Source organism: Urtica dioica, chromosome 2 (assembly GCF_054948205.1).
Source record: "Urtica dioica subsp. dioica isolate 48M chromosome 2, U.dioica_male_clone48M_v1_H2, whole genome shotgun sequence".
NCBI classification, from domain to species: Eukaryota; Viridiplantae; Streptophyta; class Magnoliopsida; order Rosales; family Urticaceae; genus Urtica; species Urtica dioica.
In genome coordinates this window covers 27,660,001-27,667,946 of record NC_142757.1, presented here as the reverse complement: position 1 = coordinate 27,667,946, position 7,946 = coordinate 27,660,001, and the positions used below count along the sequence as shown (strand labels likewise).

The 7,946-nt window shown below is 41.6% G+C and overlaps 1 pseudogene; it reads right to left on the bottom strand.

Annotated features, from left to right (window-relative positions):
- Positions 1-703: 703 nt before the first annotated feature.
- Positions 704-1,396, bottom strand: LOC149404248 (secreted RxLR effector protein 161 pseudogene; annotated as a pseudogene).
- Positions 1,397-7,946: the final 6,550 nt, after the last annotated feature.

Here is a 7,946-nt window from a genome sequence, read left to right as displayed (position 1 = left end):
GAAGCGTTTAATCTTTTTCTTAAACCCTAGATCAATTCCAACACCTGGGTCGTCCATGGAGCTCGGAGGCCGGCTCTGAGTCGTCCATGGAGCTCAGAGACCGGCTCTGGGTCGTCCATGGAGCCGGAGGCCGGCTCTGGGTCGTCCATGGAGCTCGGAGGCCGGCTCTGGGTCGTCCATGGAGCCGGAGGCCGACCCTAGGTCGTCCATGGAGCTCGGAGGCCGACCCTGGGTCGTCCATGGAGCTCGGAGGCCGGCTCTGAGTCATCCATGGAGCCGGAGGCCGACCCTGGGTCGGCCATGGAGCTCGGAGGCCGGCTCTGGGTCGTCAATGGAGCCGGAGGCCAAGCTGAGGCCGAGATAAGGAGGTCGAGCTGAGGCCGAGCTAAGGAGGTCGAGCTGAGGCCGAGCTAAGGAGGCCGAGCTGAGGCCGAGCTAAGGAGGCCGAGCTAAGGAGGCCGATCTGAGGCCGAGCTAAGGAGGCCGAGCTGAGGCCGAGCTCATCAGGCCGAGGTCGAGCTGATCAGGCCGAGGTCGAGCTGAGGCCGAGCTCAGGAGTTAGAGGTCGGCCATGGAGCTGGAGGCCGAGCTCATGAGGCCGGAGGTCGGCCATGCGTCGGGGGAGTCCCGGGGTGGTCGCTATCGCGACCGTCGCTGCTCTACCGGGCCAAGATGGACCGGTAACAACAAACTCCCAGTTGAATCAAAGAAGATGTGTATAGTCCTTCATGCCGAATCCATCTCGATGTTGGTCGACGACCTTGTTCGCTAGGGCCTTGGTGAATGGATCTGCTAGGTTGTCCACCGTTGAGATCTTCTTCACTTCCACGTCTCCGCGCTGCACGATCTCTCGAATCAAATGGTATTTCCTCTTAATATGTTTAGAGTGCTTATGGCTTCGAGGTTACTTTGAGTTAGCGACAGCCCCACTATTATCACAATAAAGGGTCATCGGCTCGTCGGCGTTCGGAACAACTTCCAAATACTTAAGGAATTTTCTAAACCATACAGCCTCTTTGGATGCTTCACAAGCAGCCACATATTATGCTTCCATTGTGGAGTCAGCAATGCAAGATTGCTTAATACTCCTCCACACAACAGCTCCACCATTAAGGGTGAACACAGATCCCGAAGTGGACTTCCAGGAATCCTTATCCGCTTGAAAATCGGAGTTGGTATATCCCGTCATAGTCAGGTCAGTACCTGAGTATGTAAGCATCAAGTTCCTAGTTCTTCTAAGATACTTGAGAACATGCTTAATAGAAATCCAGTGGTCGGGTCCAGGGTAGGATTGGAAACGGTTAACTAGGCCAACGGAGAAACATATATCAGGTCTGGTGCAAAGCATAGCATACATGAGGCTTCCTACGGCTGAGGCGTAAGGAATTTTCCTCATGTCTTCAATCTCTTGTGCAGTCTTGGGAGACTAGTCCTTACAGAGTGAAACTCCGTGCCTAAAGGGTGTTTGGCCCTTCTTGGAGTCTTGCATCGAGAAGCGATCCATCACCTTATACATATAAAACGCTTGAGAGAGCGACAGGGTCCGGTTTTTCCGATCTCGAAAGATTTGGATCCCCAGAATGTACGCGGCTTCTCCTAGATCCTTCATATCGAATTCCTTTGCTAGCTAGACCTTAACTTCAGATAACTTACCCACATCATTACCTATGAGTAATATATCATCGACATATAGTACCAAAAACAGAACTTTGCCTTCGTGTATTAACTTGAAAACACAAGGCTCATCTATTGACTGTTCAAAGCCGAAGCTTTTCACAGTTTCATCGAATCTAATATTCCATGACCTAGATACTTGCTTTAGTCCATAAATGGACTTAAGTAACTAACAAACTTTGGTCTCTTGACCTTCTTCCACGAAACCGTCTGGTTGAGCCATATAAATGCGCTCGTCAAGATTGCCATTCAGGAAGGCCGTCTTGACATCCATTTGCTAGATCTCATAGTCGAGAGCTGTAGCTATGGATAGAAGTATGGGGATGGATTTAAGCATCTCACTGGCGAGAAGGTTTCTTAATAATCAATTCCTTCTTGTTGGGTATAACCCTTAGCCACAAGTCGTTCTTTGAACGTCTCGACGTTCCCATCCGGACCCCTTCTCTTCTTGTATATCCACTTACACCCTACGGGTTTAATCCCTTCAAGAAGGTCTACAAGTTTCTAGACATTGTTGACATACATCGAGTGCATTTCAACTTTCATGGCGTCAAGCCAAAGGTTTGATTCAGAACAAGCCATCGCTTGGCTATAGGAAACAGGATCATCCATGTCAAAGACGGCTACGAGAGAGTCTCCATAGGACATGTACCTGTCAGGCTTTTGAGTAGCCCTCCCACTACGTCAAAGTACTACTTGACGAGATTTTGATGAGTTAGGTTGTGTTTCAGTTGCGGTAAGAACAGTTCTTAAAGATGAGGTAGAAGCTTCCTCACCCAACTTTTCTTCAAGCACAATTTTGCTTCTAGGTTTTGCATCCTTCATAAAGTCCTCCTCAAGGAAATGAGCATTCGTGCTAACGAAAGTCTTATCGTCCTCGGGACTATAGAATGTGAAACCTTTGGTTTCCTTTGGATATCAAACGAACTGACACAATTCTGACCTACTAGCCAACTTGCTAGTCTTTTGCCTTAGCACGTATGCAGGGCATCCCTAAATTTTGATGCGGCCAAGATTTACTTTACGACCAGTCCATCGTTCATACAGAGTACCAGAAACTGTTTTGGACGGAACTGTTTTGGACGGAACTTGGTTCAGAATGTAAGCGGCTGTTTCGAGGGAATATCCCCAAAAGGAAAGAGGGAGTGATGAGTAACTCATCATTGATCTAACCATCTCCATAAGAGTTGGATTTCTTCTCTCTGACACTCCCTTTTGTTAGAGTGTGCAAGGTGCGGTAAGCTGAAAAGGGATACCTTCTTCTTTAACAAAGTCGTCGAACTCTCCAGACATATACTCACCACCTCAATCGGATCGAAGGGTTTTGATCACTTTGCCAGTTTGCTTTTCCACTAAAGCCCTAAAGACCTTAAATACACTAAAGGTCTCGGATTTGTGTTTGAGCAAATAGACAAAACCATATCGCGAGTAATCATCGGTGAAGGTAACGAAGTATTTGTATCATCCATGTGCCTGTTGGCTGAGCGAACCACATACATCAGAATGTACTAGTTCCAGCAACTCAGTGGCTCTTCGACCCTTATCGGAGAAAGGTCGCTTAGTCATTTTTCCTTCTATGCAGGATTCACAAGTAGGTAGTGAACCTTTTGCAGAGGCTTGGAGTGGACCGTCCCTCACAAGTCTCTTAATCCTATCTAGACTGATATGACCAAGTCTTAAGTGCCATAGGTATGTTGATTTTGTTAGATCGGAGGATTCAGAAAGTTTGATCCTCTTTGGCTCCCTAATTAGATCGTTATCTATTATGGTGTCTGAAAGAGAAGGTTGAGTGGGATAAATGTAAAAAAGACCATTCTTCATACATGCATCAGTGACAAAAGAATTAGAAAAGTTCAAGGCCCTTTTAAACACTACGACTCAAGAACAAGTCTTAAAGTCGAAGAGCTAAAAACGCTAGGTCAAATGAGGACCTAGTTGCCAAAACAAAAGCGAAAAGAACTTAGAGAGAGAAGGAGAGAGGGGCGGCCAAGCTAGAGAGAGATGCTCTCAATCTCTAAAACTTCGGATGAATCAAATGAGAAGAATAAGGCCCCTATTTATAGGAGAGGCTTTACCTTCAATAAGGTAGTTTCCTCTTCTATAGAATATCACATATTCATGAGCAATATAGCCTTATTTCCTCTTTCATTTGGGCGGCAAAGAGGTTCCATGCATAGCCTTGGATTTGTTTCCTCTTTTATTTGCTTCTCCCTTGACCCAATTGGCCGAATTTCCCTTTTCCTCTTTGAGGAAATTTGTTTCCTCTTTTTATTTTGGCAAGTATCTTCATACATTTATGAACAAAATATTCTCTCTTATCCTTTGGGTGGTGGGCGCCCAACACCTTCTAGAAAGGGCTTCTAGAAGCTTTTCCATTTGTTCATGACAACATGAAAAAGGCCCGTTAAGAATTTTCAATAAAATTCTTATGAAATGAAATTAATCCACAAGGCCCAATGATCATGTCATGGCCGAATGTTATTGAGTCATCAAATATCCTTGTCAAAAAATTTATTGACATTCATTTCATCCTATGTCCAAAAAGACAAAAATACCCTTTTGACAATTTTCGTAAAACTTGTCTCGTTCTTGTTTTGACTTACCTTCTAGTTTAACTATTCCTGCTCGATGTGATTTCTGACAGTGACCTCATGGATCAAAATGAACAATGTTTGAGTAAACACTTGGACTCAAAAGTTCACAAACCTTTTCCAAGTTTAACTTAATGTCAACTGACTCGACTAAAGAGTTGACACTGAAAATCTCTCAGTTCAAATGAATTTATTTTCTACTCAAGAATTCAACCAAATTATGATGAGCGGATCCACTGATTATTATCTACGTAGTGACTTCATACATAGTGACTTCGAGACATAAGAGGTTAAATGGTTTGTTCTTATTTTGTCTCCAGAAGTGCACTGGTCAATTAAGTACCTTCAGAAGATACCTAGAAGAACTATAGAGTCTCCAACTCTCCATGCCCCATAACCAGACATCATAGATTCTCCTAACAATCGTACTGAGGTCAATAGTCCTTTGACCCTTAGATTGCGAATATATCGTTTTAGTTAAACTACGAAGAGTTTGTTCATGCAAATCTACATTTGTCTCTTCGTAAGTTGTTAAGTTTGTTTATGGACTTGAGACTAAGGTTTTATCATAAAGCTTCAAAGAGACAAGGAAGAATGAATGAACGTTTCAACTTTTTATTAATGAATAAGCAATTACAAGCAAGAGTCTTCGTGAGACTTTATTACATTTAATGTACAAAATAAAGACTACAACTCTTCTTGTGGGCACCATTGAAAACAACTTCACCCATTCTTGAGGGCAGCTTGCCCATGTGGAAAGGAAATTCACTATATTAAAATTAGTACAAGTACAACGATGTTGGAAAAGATCTAGGATTTATGAAAATTTTATCGCTTCTAGCAAGCGGCGGGATATAAAAATTTCTTTAAAAACACGTAAAACGATTTTACTACCTAGACAAAGTGCATGAACGTATAGTTTAAAATTTTAAAACTACTTTGAGTTTTTACGCGGTACCAACCTCGTTAGAAGCTTGAGCATTGAGAAGCCTTTTGGAAAGGTTAAATCGCTCGTCTCCCGGCTAAGCTTGTCTCCTTCGAGTCATCTTGAGCCTGTGAGTTACCATGAACATTTCTACCACTAGAGTCTTTCGAGTATGGTTGGGATCTAGTGTGTGGGCACTTTTAAACACTATGACTCAAGAACTTGTCTTGGAGCCAAAGAGCTAAAACAAAACACTAGGTCTAATGAGGACCTAGGTGCCAAAACAAAATAACAAGAAGAGAGAGATAGATGGGGGGCGGCCAAGGGCTAGAGAGAGAAGCTCTCAATCTCTAAAACTTTGTGTGTTCCATATTGTGAATGACGTAGGGTATTTATTGGAGGAGAGATTGCCTTGAAGAGGTAGTTTCCTCTTTTCTATTGAATATCACATATTCATGAGCAAATCATAGTTTCCTATTTCTCCCCATGGACGTCCAACATGGTCCATCAACCCCTTGGATTTGTTTCCTCATCTGTATCCCTCCTTGCTTGCCGCCCATCTCATTGCTTCATGGACCAAATTTGTTTCCTTTTTTTCTTTTTGAAAGTATCTTCATACATTAATGCACAAAATAAACTTTCTTTCTCTCTATGGTATGGACGGTTTTGAGGCTTCTAGATGTTTCTTTATTTGTTCATGATAATATAAGAAAAGCCCATGTAGAATTTTCACATAAAATTCCATGAAATGAAATTAAATCCTCAAGTCCCAATATAATGATGTTGGCCATACGACTAGAATTCATTGTCATCATATGACAATGTCAAAATAATTATTTATTGACATTCATACCATCTTATGTCCTAATGGACAAAAATACCCTTTAGACAATTTTCGTAAAACTTGTCTAGTTCAACATTTGAACTTGTTTTAACTTAGCTTTCTTGTTTAACTGATCCTACTCTAATGACTTGCGGTAGTGACCTCATGGATCCAAATGAACAAAGCTTGAGCTAGCATACTTGGACTAAAATGTTCACAAACCTTTTCCAAATTCTAGCTTAATGTCAACTGACTCCACTAAAGAGTTGACACTGTAATCTCTCGGTTCAAATGAATTTATTTTCTACTCAAGAATTCAATCAAATTATGAATAGCGGATCCACTGAATATTATCTATGTTTACCCTTCATGAATATCATCAGCTAGTCGGAATTTACAAAATTACCATTTTACCCTTCTAGCTGTTATTTCCTCAACTCCTTTGTCGCTTGTGAATAAGTTAGAAACAATGTATTGACGAGGAGCTAACAAGTCACATTGATTCATCCAAAAGAGTCATGACTCAATTTTGACACTGGCCAGTTTATTTCTTCACATTTCAAGCAACAAAGCATGAGGTGATATACATTGCATTTCAGCAATCTTGTACATGAATTCCATATCTATGAGATATTCACAAAGTTGTTCATGACATCTTCATAACTTAGTACTTCACCAATAAGTCTTGTCTATATCACATAGTGAATCTAGACCTCTGACTTTCTAAAATGAGATTATGTAAGCTATGAAATGACATGTCTTATTTCAGGATTGAGGTAAGCATGATGCAATTCATACATAGTGACTCTAGAGGTGCACTGGTCAATTCTGTATCTTCAGAAGATACCTAGGAAGAACTATAGAGTCTCAAACTCTCTATGTCTTATAACCAGACATCATAGATTATCCTAACAATCATACTGAGATCAATAGCCCTTTGATCCTTAGATTGTGAATGTACTATTTTAAGCAAACCATGAAGAATTTGTTCATGCAAATCTATATTAGACTCTTCATTTGTTGTTTGGTTTGTTTATGGACTAAAGACTATGGTTTATCATAAAGCTTCAAACAGACAAGGAAGAATGAATGAAAAGTTTCAACTTTAATTATTCAGCAGTTACTAGCAAGAGTCTTCGTAAGACTTTATTACATCAAATGTATATAAGTTATGACTACTACTCTTCTTTTGGGCACCAATGCCAACAAACTCCACTTGACTCAAAGAAGATGTGAGTAGTCTTTCATGTCTAACCCCTCACGATACTGGTCGAAGACCTTGTTGGCTAAAGCTTTGGTGAATGGATATGCCAAGTTGTCCACCGTCGAGATCTTCTTCACCACCACGTCTCCGCGCTGCACGGTCTATCGAATCAAATGGTATTTCCTCTCAATATGCTTAGAGCGCTTATGGCTTCTAGGTTTCTTTAAGTTAGCGACAGCCCCACTGTTATAACAATAAAGTGTCATGGGCTCGTCGACATTTGGAACGACTTCCAAGGACTTAAGAAATTTTCTAAGCAATACAACCTCTTTGGATGCTTCACAAGCATCCACATATTCTGCTTCCATAGTGGAGTCAACAATGCAAAATCGCTTGATACTCCTCCAAACAACAGATCCACCATTTAGGATGAAAACATATCCTGAAGTGGATTTCCAGGAATCCTTATCCGCTTGAAAATCGAAGATGGTATATCTCGTCATAGTCAAGTCAGTACCTGAATATGTAAGCATCAAGTTCCTAGTTCTCCGAAGATACTTAAGAACATGCTTAACAACAATCAAGTGATCGGGTCCAGGGTTGGACTGAAAACGGCTTACTACACCAACTGCAAAGCATAGAATACATGAGACTTCCCACAACTGAGGCGTAATGAATTTTTCTCATGTCCTCAATCTCTTGTGCAGTCTTGGGACTGGTCCTTAGAGA